Genomic DNA, 15,076 nt, shown 5'->3' with positions numbered 1-15,076 from the left:
AGGCAGGTTGAGCCGCGAGATGGTAGTAATTACCACTCTTCGCACGAAAAGATTGAGATGGTCACCATAGTGGATGACATAGATTACTCACATTGTTTTGAGAAACTCACTGAGCCCACAGTGGGCTCACCTTAATATGACCATAAGATGCTACAGTATAACATCAATAAGGTCAAGTGGGAAAGATACGTAAAGTGCTTGGTCATAATTAAGAGCCTCATCAAGTACTCTACTAAGAGTGTTATTCTAGAGTGTGAGATAGCCAAGAAGTACCTTAAGAAGATAGCTTCTCATTTCACTAGGTCCTCTCAGGCTTATGCATGTTCCTTGATGATGGAGTTTCTCAACATTATGTATGATGGAAGTGGTGTAAGGCTATTTGTTCAGAACATGATTTTCATTATTATTAGCTAAACAAATACCTCTCCGAGCCGAGCCTTTCCGAGCTCGAGCCGACTCGTGGGTTTTGCATCAAAAGACAAGTTTAAAACTCGAAAACCATTTTAAAATCTAAAGTGGTGGTGGGATCTAGTTTCTTTGGCCTTTAATTTCTCGCCATTTGGTATTAAGCACCAAAACAGATAAACTAAGTGACCTAACCCTATTGTCTTACCAAAAAAGTAACCCTATTGGCCTTTATTTTGGTAGATTCAATAAAAATAAAAGAAAAGGTTAAGAAAATTAGAAAAAAAATTTATGAGATTTATAATTTTACAAAGAATATCTTGGAATATTTTGTTTCCGCTGCGTGCTTCAGATTATTTTATATGCATTATTATTCGTTATGAATCCAACGTGGATTAATTTTCATTTAGGATGTGTTTGGTTTGGCTTTTGAATTTGACTTTTGTTCCCTAAAAGCAAAACGTCAAACCAAATGGCTGGATCCAAAAAACAGTTTTTTTTCTAAAAGTCAACTTTCTCAGTGTGCAAAATTGAATGTATCTCTGGACCTGCTTTTAGCGGCTTTTTGCATGGAACTGTGAAAATATATATGAAAGAATTTTTAGCGGCTTTTATTTTAGTTGTCCTAAATAATTTTGTTTTATTTTACAAAGGTGCACACAATGCTCTACTAGCTGGTCATATAGGGCAGGTTGAGCCACCAGATGGTAGTAATTACCACTCTTTGCGGGAAAATATTGAGATGATCACCATAGTGGGTGATATAGCTTACTCACTGCGTTTTGAGAAACCTATTAAGCCCATAGTGTACTCACCTTAATATGACCATAGGATGCTACAGTATAGCATCAATAAGGTCAAGTGGGAAAGATCAAATGTAAAGTGCTTGGTCATAATTAAGAGCCTCATCAAGGACCCTATTAAAGGTGTTATTCCAGAGTGTGAGATAGTCAAGGAGTACCTTCTGGTCATAATTAAGAGCCTCATCAAGGACCCTATTAACACGGAATGGCAGCCGGGAATGGGAATGAGAATGAGCTTTGCGGGGAGGGGAGAATGAGAAAGACAGTGCGAGAATGAGAATGTCAGAACACGGAATGGCAGACTACCCCTTACCGCCTTAATAAGTAGTAGAGATTTAACATGAATGGTATGGCGAAGTGATTTTATCAAAGCGCGCAAATAGCGATTTACGCAAACGATGACGCGCGCGAACAACATGTGAATTAGCACGTGCGAAACAGCACGCGCGACGCGTGCCACAACACGCAAATAACGTGTGGACCGGACACGCGGCGCGCGTGCACGAACATGCAAATGGACGATGACTACGCGCACGACATGCGCGGAACGGCGCGCGAAGGACGCGCGGCGACACGTCTGACTTGTGCGCGCGGCGCGAATCGCACGGCAGTGAGGGTACGACGGGGCTGTGCGCAAGGGGTAGACGTAGGGTGAACCGGGGGTAGAAAAGCAAGAAAAAGAGAGGGTAACACCTGAATTTGGTGAATATTTAAACGAATCGCACGACAGTAAGGGTACGACGGGGCTGTGCGCAAGGGGTAGACGTAGGGTGAACCGGGGGTAGAAAAGCAAGAAAAAGAGAGGGTAACACCTGAATTTGGTGAATATTTAAAAAAAATTATACCCCCAATTTTAGGGTGTTACACCTTCATTTCAACCAACTATGTATATCATACAGTCAGAAAAAATCATTACTATCTAGATGATGAAACAGTCAAAGCGATAGTGTTAAGCAGAGCATCTCGCACAGGCACAAGGCTGTACATTCCATGCTCTGACGTGCTAACGAAACGTCGATGAGCACAAGAATAAGCAAAAACAACTCCCTGATACCAGAAGCTACAGAGTGTTAAGCAGAGCGTCTGCCTTCCCCTTCGGCCAGTCGAAGTGCTTCAGCACCGCCCTCGTCCACCTGCCCATGCATTGCCCAGCGAAACGAAGTTAAGCAGAATCCGATTTGCCATGGCAGGCTCCATGCTATGCCGCTTCATCTCAGCTTGCAACACATGCACACCTGTTGAAGGCACATCTTAATAACATTATTTTTGTATGAAAAAATGAAGAAGTAAATTTTCGTTTCCAGGAAGGCGACACGAGCATATACGAACGAGAACCCCAAAACAGATCACTTTTGTTTGCAGCTGAATTTAAGAAAGAGCTTAGATTGGTTGAGTGAAATTAGCACTCCTTTTCCTACTCTTTTCCTTTTTGTTTTTCCTCAGCCCCTGCTGCCATCACGGTGGCGCTCGTCTTATGTTGCAAAATTGTATCCACTCATATCTCAGCGGCCAAGGAAAATTCTAGCGATTTAGGCAGTAGTTTTCATAGGGAGTCGATGCCACCAATTCCTTGTCCACTCGCCACGTTTCTCCAAAAAGAAATTGATGGCCAGACAAGACGCCACATTTTGCTCATTCGCGTAAGGGCGCAGCACTGGATCAAGGGAGGGAGTTCAGCAATAAACTGACAATTTCAGATTGCAGTTCACACATATCACAGATACATAGTTCTGTGACTCAGTTCCAGTTCACACACAGAAACCACACATACATAGTTTCAGTTCCCAGATTTCAGTACACAGACACAAACCACAGATACATAGTTCCCAGATTTCAGTTCACACACAAAACACAAATACTTCACACTTTCTTCTTCTTGGGGGTGATTTTTTAACTAGCCATCCTTTCATGCGTGGTGGAGTTCCTGCTGAAAGTGTAGTCAGCGTTTCATGGCTGACAGTCAGCTGTTCCTGCTGATATTGTGTTGTTATACGGGTTGCTGAAATTGTAGCACCCACTTCTTGGTCTGCAGTTTGTTGAGTTGTTTTTGCAAGCACCACTTCATCAGTAGCAGCCTTTGAAGATGTAGCCCGAAGTTCACCACGATATCTAGCTAACCTACAGCTTTTTAAGAGTGAAGGGACCACCTGATCCTTTGGCCTCCAGTGCAAGATCGTCCAACCATTGAGAGTCACTCCGCACAATGAATTGTTGCCTCCACATCCTAAATAGTTGCAGGGAAAGGACAAACAAGAACTTATGAACACAAAATGAATTTGGCTGTGATACAGCAACCATCACAAACCTATCCCCAAAGAAGGGATGGGCAGATGGCCATGACACTACGAAACATGAATGTTACTGAGGTTGTTTTGCTTCAAAATTATCATTTTTATTTGTGCCCATCTACAGTTTGAATACATGGAATGAAGAAATACAGTTTATGTCATCTGAGCATGATCCTTGTTAGAAAAATATGATAAAAGGCCTGTGACACTCACCTCATGGTTAGATATCAAAATCTCCAAAATCCATTCTGGACACTCTAGTCATTGTAGTTCTGTTATCTAGATGACTACAAGCCAAAAACAGAAGATCCTGAAACAACGTAGAAATATTTTGACACCATAAGAATCTAAACAAGATCTAAAATTGATAAATAAAAAGCATACAAGTCTTAGTTTGTAAAGAACAAAGAGCATATAACAATGTAGCACAGTTCAAGTGAAAACAAAATGTGTAGTTGTTTGGCTGCTGATATAAACATGGCAACTGGGGTTATGAGGTCGACAGATGTAAGGCATCCAGATATTAGCAACACCGACATGTAATCCTAAGATTTCAAAATCTAAAAACACTCGACCTACGAGGGCAAGACCGCCCCCACAGCATTAGATTAATAATAAGACCTCACGCAGGTCGAGAAAACCCCCTAAACCCCTTCACCACCCATATACGAGTGTATATGTGATTTTAAGATGGTTAGACAATGAGTCTAGTGCCACAAGAAAGAGTTGGATCACACCACTGCATGCACATACACACAACAACAGGGAGATTGTACCTCTGGGCCATTGGCAAGAGAATGCACTAATATGTCAATGCTACCAAATTCATTCCTCACTGATTCAACAATGTCCTGTTAAATTAAGAGAGCTCAATGTTATTGTAAACTCTAAAGCTTTTATGAGAAACGGGTAACACATTGGAGTTGTATCTTCAGCATTTTCTTCTAGCAAGCATAGAACCAAGGCAGCTATTCATATGGAAAAATGATTGGAGGATGCACACCTTTACTGTCCAGTTTGATGCACCTGCACATCTTTTGTTCGATTTGACCTAATAGAGAAACAAAATGTTAATTATGAATCCATGTTGCAAAAAGAGATAAAAAAATAAGAACATTACATCTTCAGGGAAATCGTAGACAACATCAAGTGGGTAGACTTAAAACAATATCCATAAGAGATCCATCTGGCAGCCTGTATCAACAGTAAGTTAGATACTTGCTAAACTGTATGTATGATGAATCCAATAAAGAACCAAAATACATATTGTTGTGATTCATCAAACTTTCCACGCTTCCATAGAAGAGCTAAATTGTTTCAGCATCAGCAGCTTGTTCCACTCTAACAAACTCGTGGCACTGAACATTCTGAGATGAAGGAGCACAGGGACATCCCCTCCCTAGGACCTAACTTGGAACTGACAAAGAAATAGGGACGCGGGAAGGAGGCCTTCACCTTGCTGAGTGCGCAGTGGAAGTCGAGGGTTTCCTTGGCCTCAGTTGCCTAGGCGAGCTCAGGCATCCGCTCCGCATAGGTGTCGTTGGCGTAGTGGTGGAACCCCACGATGTGGCTGTCGTAACCCCTCTCCTCGTCCCTGACGTCGACGATGGTGACGCGGGCCTCGCTGCCTAGGCGAGATGGTTTCTGTGGGAGATGCGAGACGGACAGGCGGTGGACGACGAAAGCGAGCGAGGAGGGTGCGTACTCCATGGGAGGAAAGGGACGCGGCGGTAAAGGACGACGACAATCTTAGAGGTGGGGGCGGGAACGGCCGTCTCGCCATAGCGAGCAGGGGGGAGGGTAGCATGTGGTACGACGCATGAAAAGTCTAACGACGCACGAAACTCTCCTTTTAAAGGAGTAGAGATCAAAAGGCATGCTAACATTTCCAGGAGTTGTAGGCAGAACTGGAGCCACAGTGAAGTGTGACCTACTACTAGTAATGATCACTATTGGTTTACATTATTTTTGTGGAGTTCCTTTTTTTACTTTTCAATTATTTGTCTTTTAAGATAGCATTACAGGATAATAAGGGGAATGAGGATGTGAGAGTTTTTGTGAAGGTTGGTGGCAAAGAGTTTCCGATTGGAACACTATCAGTTGACAAATACCCTCAGGCCCCGTTTGTTTCGTTGGAATTGAATTCTATTTTAATAATTATAATTTAGACAAAACTAATTAAGTTCATATATTTATATATGTAATATATTTATATATTATCTTAAACCATATGAGAGAGATAGTTATATACTACATTCATGTTATAACTAAGCAAGTAGAAGAGTGTGCTATAAGTTGTACATCGAAAAAATAACATGTAAATCTATAGAATCAATTTTCATTTCTCACCCCATGAATTTGAGATAGGCTTATATGATAACTTTGGAAAGTGGTGGAATGTCGCATTCTAAAAAAATAGCCTATTACAATAGTAAGATTTCAATTCCTCAAAATGAAAAGAAACAAACGGGACCTCAATGTAAAACTAGTTTGTTATTCGAGGAGTTTGAGTTACTAAACACCTTTTTTTCTAAAACACGCAGGAGAGTTGTGTATCATTATATTAAGAAGAGAAAAAACGAGGGGAAAAGAACCCTCAAAGGAACAGTACAAAAGCCAACAAACTGAACTCACCCACTACCTTTTTTCTCGAAAACCGCAGGAGAACTGCGCCCCATTATATTAAGGAGATAAAAAGGTCTAACAAGACCAGGTACAACAAAAATTTAGACTTCCTTACAGAGGTCTAAAAACCAGAAACCCAAAAGAATCCATAAGAGGACAGCACCCAACTACTAGCCTAAAACCCCCTCTAAGACTAAGCCTCAAGGAGAGGGGCACATAGGTAGGAAAGGCCTTTAGCCCTGGCCATTTCCCACATCCATCTTTCCTCTGTAGCCATCCTAATGGCTAAAGACACATTAGGGTTCCAATTATCAAAGATGCATTTGTTGCGAAGATTCCAAATAATCCAGGCCCCGAATGCAATAAGAGAATTGAGCTCCTTTCTAACAAGACCCCTGACCGAATAAGAAGCTTCTTCCCACCAGCTCATGAAGGAAGACAAACCAGGCTGAGGGGCTAGCACTTGAAGGTCGAAAGTCCTCAGGAGCTGAAACCAGAAATCCCTTCAGAAAACACAGGCGACCAAGAGATGGTCTAAGGTTTCATCCTCTTGGTCACATAAGGGGCATTTTGGTGGGTGATCAAGCCCTCTTTTGGCCAACCTGTCAGCAGTCCACCACCTGTTATGCGCAGTGAGCCAAAGAAAAAATCTGCATTTAGGCAGGGCCCAGGTTTTCCACACCCTGGGATAGTGGCTGAAATAGACTCATCCCATGAAGAGCCCTTCGTATGCCACTTTAGCTGAATAGTTACCATCTGAGGAAATACTGAAAACATGTCTGTCTTCAATAGTAGCCTGCAACACTACCTCAAAAAGAAGGTTCCAAGGTTGTAGATAATCCACCAAAACTCCTAGAGAGAGCACCTTTCATGTCGGAGACCCATTTCTATTTAGAAGAGCCTCCCGAACAATTCTTCTTTTTGAAATCATCCTGGGTATACATTGAAAAAGCCTAGGAGCAAGGTCACATATTCTCTGCCTGAGAGCTATTTATCAATCCGGGACAGGGTCAAAAACCTGGAGAAAGGTCAGCCCCTTAGCTCCTGCTAAACACCATCCTAAGACCTCCTCTTTAGCAGCTAGGAGCGTCGCTGCCACATTTGGCCAGCCCCATCAAACACGCATCTATTTCTATGTTTCCAAATAACCCAAGCCCCTAGAATAACTAAGGAATTGAAGCCCTTTTGATGCAACCCTACAAGTTGAGAACTTCGAGTCCTCCACCAGTTTTCAAAACGTTCCCCATGCCCACGGGCAAGGGACTGAAGCCCAATTGACCGAAGCAGTTGAAACCAAAATTGTCGGGCAAAGATGCAAGAAGCCAACAGGTGTTCGATGGATTCCTCTTCCTGATCAAACAAGGGGCATCGCTCGGAGTGAGGCAACTCGCGCCTAGCAAGCTTGGTCAGCAGTCCAACATCAGTCATGTTCAACCAACCATATGAAGAATCTACATTTGTCGGAGCCCATGTCTTCCGTATTCTATCAGAAGAATCAAAAGAGGTTAAACCAAAAAAATATAATAGCTCGTTTGGATGTCGATATTAGAGCATAGAATTGAGAATTGGAATCACCTTTCCTAAATTATGTCGTTTGGTTGCACACAAAATTGAGATTTGGAACCAGAGACTCAATTCCCTGGAATTGGACTATAACTAGAAACTCCTCCCAATACCGAACGTCACCCCTCTGTATTGCATGGAATTAGACCGCACAATTCCAAACCCCAATCCAGCGACATCGAAATAATAGAATTGGAATCACATATTATTTCGATACCATGACTGATTAGGTATTGAACTCAATTCAATTCCATGCCCTTCAATATCGACATCCAAACGAAGCATAAAGCATCATAGGCAGATTTAGTGGAGAACTGTCCAGAAGGGAAAGACTCCAAATATGAGCGTCAGGAATCTCAGGTTGGAGAATAACATCATCAACTATCTGAAATAGCTCCACGAACTCCCAAATAACTCTGGCCATAAGGGCACCTCGAATGTCACTGACCCACATATGATCACTAACCAGCCTCTTGATAGCAATACGCTTGGAGACTAAAGCAAAAACAATCGGAGCAAGAGCTTTTAGCCTTTTACACTCCTTCCATGTAACCAATTGTCAGCCCAAAAAAGAGTATCATTGTGTTTGCCCACTTGCGAAATCACAGCCACCGAAACAAGTTTTTTGACAATATCACAAATCTGAACTTGAAATTCAGACCAAGGTCTAGGGGGCTCCGTCATTTGCAACCATAGCCATCTGACCCGAAGAGCCCACCCAAGCTTTTGCAGATCATGAATACTCAAGCCACCCAACTCCTTTGGCCTAGTGATCTTAGGCCAAGATAGCAGATAGTAGCCACCTTTTACTTCTTTTCTTCCTTTCCACAAAAGACCTTTACGCAGCTTATCGATAGCTTTAAGAACCCAACCAAGTAGATCCAAAGCCATAGCTGGGTAAATAACTTTAGTTGTTAGCACACACTAGACATAAGTGGCACAACCAGCCCTAGACATAAGCTCCGCCTTCCATCCTGGCCACATATCCACAGTACGATCGATGATGGCTTGTAATTGATCTGTATTAAGTTTCTTGAGAGACAATGGGAGGCTTTGCAAGGGAATTCTGAAACCCCACAGGGCAGCAGCTCCTAGATGACTTCGACCTCCTCATTAGTACAACGAATAGGAAAAACACTACTTTTTTCCACATTAGTCTTCAATCCCGAAGCATTGCCAAACAGTGTCAGGAGGTTCACAGTCAAAATGATGTCCGATAGGATAGGTTTTAAGAAGACCACTGCATCATCGGCATAAAGAGACATACGGTGTTGTAAGCGAAGAAAGTTGTAGAAGGCCATCCTCAAAAGCACGCCGTAGAAGGTGAGAAAGAACATCCATGACGAGGATGAAAAGCATAGGGGATAGGGGATCACCCTGCATTAATCCTCGTCGATGGGCAATGTAGTCACCAGGCACACCATTCTAAATAATTCTTGTCGATGAAGAAGCGAAAAGCCCACTAATCAAGTCACACCAAATGACACCAAAACCAAGTTTCCTCAGGACCTCAAGAAGGAAAGCCCAAGAGACTGAATCAAAAGCCTTTGAAATGTGAAGTTTAAAAAGGATTCTAGGTTGTTTCTGATCGTTAAGAAATCTGGTCGTTTGTTGCACTAACATAAAGTTATCCTAAATAAATCTCTTCTTGGTAAAGGCTGTTTGATTAGGAGAGACCATCATTTGCAGCTTACCGGCCAACCTATTGGCCAAATTTTTTGTAATGAGCTTAGCAAAGCTATGCACAAGGCTAATAGGTTGAAAGTCCTAAACATGTTGGGCATCAACCTTTTTAGGCAACAGCGAGATGAAGGCTGAATTCAAAAGCTCCATATTCCTGAATTTCTGAGCCCACACACAAGAGATAGCAGCCATGACACTCCCCTTAATAATCGGCCAGTAAAATTTATAGAAGCACCCAGTGAAGCCATCCAGCCCCGGGGCCTTTCCGAAAGAAGGTGCTCGATGGTGTTCCACACCTCCACCTCCGAAATGGGTACTTCAAGAGCAGACAAATCATGAGAAAGGAATCCTCAGCGCATCAAGGTCAATGGTAGTGTCTCTAAGCTCCACTGTAACCAGCAACCCGTTATAGAAGTTGAGAAATTCTGTTGCTTTATCCTCATGCACAGTCAGCACTCTATCATCTATAGTAGTGATACTAGGTAAGTGGGTATAAAATTCTTCCTTTTTCGGTACCTACCATAAGAATGGAACAAACAGGTGTTGGCATCCCCATCTTTTAGCCATCCAATGCGAGATTTCAGAAGGATGCCAAAGCAAGACTGTGTTTCTTCAACAACCTTGGGCTATTTCAAGTTGATGCAAGAGCTCTTTAGCTAAATCAAGTTGATTTTTCACATGCCCCACCTTTTTATCACTCCAACTCTGCAACCCACGAGCAACAACCCTTATTTTCAAGATAGGGTAGCTAGAGGGCACTGACCATCAGAAATCGAGGGCCAAGTAGCCACCACATCCTGGAAACCCTCCAATTTAGGCCAAAAAGCTTGAAAGTGGAACCTACTCTTGCCCTGGATGTCACCTCAAAAACCAGCACCATCTCTGCCCTTGGCTAGAAATTTTGGCATTGCAAGAGAAAATAACCTTTCATTTTACTTTGTTCAATATTTTTAGAGAAGCTGGAACACAAATTTCTTTTCCTTAACCGCTTCTGTCTTTTTATCACATATGACAGTGTCACAAGTACCAAAGAAGGTAATGATCCTCTTCTTTCAGTATTGAACATCCCTAATGTTTTTTATCACTTGGCATAAGCAATATGGCGATTGATATTTCAGATGATGAATCTGATGAGGAGGTTCCACAGGCTATTCCATTATTCCCAAACGCAGATGGTATATATAATATATCATTGTTCTACATAACATTTTTGTTTAAGAGTTACTATTGCATCTCTCTGTGCATTATGACTGCTTCATAGACCCCACTCATGTGGGAGCCTCCGGCAGCGGGCCTGCCCTTTTTAATATTGAAGATTGACTGATCCAGTTTTGCTGAAGCTATGGTATTATAGAGAAAAAGAGAAGAAAAAAACAAGAAAATTGTCTTATTTAACCTTTGTCGTTGATCCAGACCACCCTTTCTACCTTCTTCAGGCCAATCACCAATATTCCAAAGGTTCCTTCTTCAGCTACAAAAAAACAATGAAAGCAGCAGATAACTTCAGCACAGTTATTGGGAAGGGTGGTTTTGGAACTGCCTGTAAAGCTCAATTCAGTGATGGATCCATAGCTGCGGTGAAAAGGATGAACAAGGTTTCAAAGCAAGCTGAAGAAGAGTTAGAATGCCTACAAAAAGGGAAAACATCAGCAACAAATTAACGGTCGCTTATTTCTTCTTTGGGATCTGCTTCAGTAACTCATCCAGAACCTCAAACAGATCAGCAACCACTCCGTAATCTGCAACCTGGACAATGTCAATGCCCAGTTGGCTTAGAATTGTAGCTAATATTGGTGGACAACACGTAATTTGTTAAATGAGAGAAGGAACCTGAAATATGGGGGCATCAACATCTTTATTAACCTTCGAGTCTCATTCGATCATTCCTGCCAAGTGCTGTATCGCTCCAGATACTCCAAACGCATGGCATAGAGTTATGGAACTATATGACTTGTACCTAAAAACAAAGATAAAAAGAACTATAAGAATTGTACCTGAAAAACAAAGATAAAAGAACTATAGAACTCAACCTTCTCATCTATCATTATAAAAACAAAGATGAGTGTGTTAGCTGGGCAATAGCAGGAGCTAAGGAGCTTGAGAGCCTAGGCTTAGTTGTAGCTCTGGCCGAGGTCGGGTCAAGTTACGGTTCCAGTTTGTAATTTCCTTCGGGTTTTTGTGTGGGGGCCTTGAGAGACTTGCCCAGCAAAATCTCCTTTTTGTAAGGTTTTTTATTCCTCTCTAATATATAAGATGTGCAGTTCTCCTGCGTGTTCGATAAAAAAATAAAAAAATAAAAAATTGTTGGTGGTGCTTTGCTCGCATCGCATGTTCTTCTTGCATAGCATTGACGCCTTGGCGTTGCTAATCCTTCCATCTACCAAGCTCGTGTCTTCATCATTCTTGGCGCTGATCGATTGTGACGCCGAAAAGTCGGCATCCATGCATGGACAGTAGTCCACTCTTCGTCCCGCGCCCGCATCCTCCGTTCTCCAGGACAACGTCGTTGATGTCCAGAACTGAGAAATTTGCAAGATCACCACCCCAGAAAGGTGGCTTCGCTGCATTGCCACTATCAAATGATCCTCACTGTTGTTATGCCATCCAGCCTCATATAATCCATCAACTTGTTCTTTTACAGCTCTTCAGCCACGGGAAAAAATAGCTCTGTCCTTAGGTCAAGATACGGTCATCTTGCCTCCGTTTGCTTGGACTAAAAATGAACGAGCGTTGTGTTCTCCCCGGCGGCGCACAGAGGATTGGACACTCAAGCACGCATAACTCAACATTTGGTTCTCCTCCAAGCCCACAGGCAGCAGATTTGAGGTAAGAATGGTGTTCCAGTTGTATTCCCTCTGTTTCTGTTATCCACCTTCGATTTCTAAAATCCCTTGTTTTTTTGGACGCATGAACCAATAGATTTTGTGATGTTGGCTCTAAATCTGTGATCCATTGCCCATGGAGAGGTGGTGCTATGCCAGATTTGGACATGGAACCCACCTCCAACTCTTGGGACATGAACCTAAGGTATATAATCTATTCTGCTATGTGGTTTTGTTTACGTATTTCGGCTGTTCGAACTGCTAACCAAAGATAGGTCGCCCCTCTAACTCGATTTTATTGTGCACTTGCTCCTTGCATTGAGGGTTTTTTAGCAGGATGTAGGCCTTATCTGCACTAAATGGTAGGTGGAACGGCCAATTGGAATCAGTAACAGATATAGATGGTCATAACTGGATGTATCCTGTTGCATTTGGATTAATACAATCTGAACCAGAGTATAACTGGGTTTGGTTTATGAAGCAGTTGCGTAGGGCTATAGGAGACATGCCCCAGCTAGCAATTTGCACAGATGCTTGTAAGGGATTAGAAAAGGCAGTGGTACAAGTGTTTCCTTATGCAAATCAAAGGGAATGTTTTAGGTACCTCACGCAAAACTTTATGAAGAGATATAGTGGTGTCATTTATTCACGTATGTACCCTGCAGTTGAGACTTATAAGAAGGACAAATTTCAGTACCACATGACCCAAATGTTCTCAGGTAGCAATGATGTGTTCAAGTACCTTGATGAACACCATTCACTGAAATGGATGAGATGTGACTTCAACCAAGAAATTAAGTGTGATTATATTACTAACAATCTAGCGGAGTGTTTCAACAATTGGATTAGAGAGTAGAGACATAAAGGACTTGCCAGTGACTGATCATGTTGATAAGATAAGGGAAATGATAATGATACCACGGGAGAAGATAAGAAAAATTGGAGAACGACTTCAAGGCAAGATACTACCAGCTGTCCTCCACCAATTGAATGCAAGAACTAGAGGGTTGGGACACTTAAATGTTGTGAAAGCTGACTTACATGATGCAGAGGTGTACGACAGCAGCCACAATCATCATGATCGACATGCTATCAAGGAACATTTACATGACTGCACTTGTGAAGAGTAGCAACATACTGGCAAGCCTTGCGAGCATGCATTGGCCTTGCTAACAGCAGTGCAAAACAGAAATGTGAAGCTTGAGGATTTGTTCATGAATACTACTCTGTTCCAATGTTCAGATAGGCATATAAAAGATTGATAGAGCCACTGCCTGACAAGTCACAATGGCCCACAGTAGAAATTCCATTTGATATGGGTGCACCAATTTGCAAAAGAACTGTTGGCAGACAGAAATTTGAGGTTCAAAAGTTCCCTTCAAGGCGGCAACAGTTCAGAGACAAAACATGATGAAGGTGGCATCAGTTCAAAGGCAAAACCAACTGAACAAGAAAAGCCCAAAACGATGGTAAGAGGAAAACGTAGGTGCAAAAGATGCGGTACATTGGGTCACACAAAAGTTAGTTACAAATGCCAACTCAATGGTACAAAGAAAACGAAGAGAAAGCCTAGGAATAGTAAATCAAGTGGTAAAAGTCAGATGGCAAGACCATATAGCCAATAACAACTAGGGAAACCATAATTCAAGATAATCCAAAAGCATGGCATAGAGTTATGGAACTATATGAATTGTACCTAAAAACAAAGATAAAAAGATGGCTTCGCTGAGAAATTTGCAAGATCCCCACCCCGAAAGGTGGCTTCGCTGCATTGCCATTATCAACTGATCCCTCACTGTTGTTATGCCATCCAGCCTCATATAATCCATCAACTTGTTCTTTTACAGCTCTCCAGCCCACGGGAAAAAAATAGCTCTGTCCTTAGGTCAAGATAAGGTCATCTTGCCTCTGTTTGCTTGGACTAAAAATGAACGAGCGTTGAGTTCTCCCCGGCGGCGCACAGAGGATTGGACACTCAAGCACGCATAACTCAACATTTGGTTCTCCTCCAAGCCCACAGGCAGTAGATTTGAGGTAAGAATGGTGTTCCAGTTGTATTCCCTTCGTTTCTGTTATCCTCCTTCGATTTCTAAAATCCCTTGTTTTTTGGACACATGAACCAATAGATTTTGTGATGTTAGCTCTAAATATGTGATCCATTGCCCTTGGAGAGGTGGTGCTATGCCAGATTTGGACATGGAACCCAACTCCAACTCTTGGGACATGAACCTAAGGTATATAATCTATTCTGCTATGTGGTTTTGTTTACGTATTTCGGCTGTTCGAGTTGCTAACCAAAGATAGGTCGCCCCTCTAACTCGATTTTATTGTGCACTTGCTCCTTGCATTGAGGGTTTTTTAGCAGGATGTAGGCCTTATCTGCACTAAATGGTAGGTGGAACGGCCAATTGGCATCAGTAACAGATATAGATGGTCATAACTGGATGTATCCTGTTGCATTTGGATTAATACAATCTGAACCAGAGTATAACTGGGTTTGGTTTATGAAGCAGTTGCGTAGGGCTATAGGAGACATGCCTCAGCTAGCAATTTGCACAGATGCTTGTAAGGGATTAGAAAAGGCAGTGGTACAAGTGTTTCCTTATGCTGATCAAAGGGAATGTTTTAGGTACCTCATGCACTTTATGAAGAGATATAGTGGTGTCATTTATTCACGTATGTACCCTGCAGTTGAGGCTTATAAGAAGGACAAATTTAAGTACCACATGACCCAAATGTTCTCAGGTAGAAATGATGTGTTCAAGTACCTTGATGAACACCATTCACCGAAATGGATGAGATGTGACTTCAACCAAGAAATTAAGTGTGATTATATTACTAACAATCTAGCGGAGTGTTTCAACAATTGGATTAGAGAGTAGAGACA

At 42.2% G+C, this 15,076-nt stretch overlaps 1 long non-coding RNA gene across 4 annotated transcripts; it reads right to left on the bottom strand.

Annotated features, from left to right (window-relative positions):
• Nucleotides 1–2,880: 2,880 nt before the first annotated feature.
• LOC109943439 (uncharacterized) lies at nt 2,881–13,909 on the bottom strand. Of its 4 annotated transcripts, XR_004855307.1 has the most exons (9): nt 12,932–13,909; nt 11,198–12,860; nt 11,000–11,113; nt 4,952–10,838; nt 4,617–4,690; nt 4,500–4,547; nt 4,273–4,347; nt 3,710–3,806; nt 2,881–3,432 (listed from the first exon to the last, which is right to left on the bottom strand). It is a non-coding gene; the product is annotated as an uncharacterized lncRNA (long non-coding RNA). The 4 variants fall into 4 exon arrangements; XR_002266184.2 differs by lacking the exon at nt 12,932–13,909 and having other exon boundaries at nt 11,000–11,106; nt 11,198–11,845; XR_002266181.2 differs by lacking the exon at nt 12,932–13,909 and having other exon boundaries at nt 10,764–10,838; nt 11,198–11,663.
• Nucleotides 13,910–15,076: the final 1,167 nt, after the last annotated feature.

Source organism: Zea mays, chromosome 1 (genome assembly GCF_902167145.1).
Source record: "Zea mays cultivar B73 chromosome 1, Zm-B73-REFERENCE-NAM-5.0, whole genome shotgun sequence".
In the NCBI taxonomy this organism is placed as follows: Eukaryota; Viridiplantae; Streptophyta; class Magnoliopsida; order Poales; family Poaceae; genus Zea; species Zea mays.
This window is presented reverse-complemented; position numbering and strand designations above follow the sequence as displayed.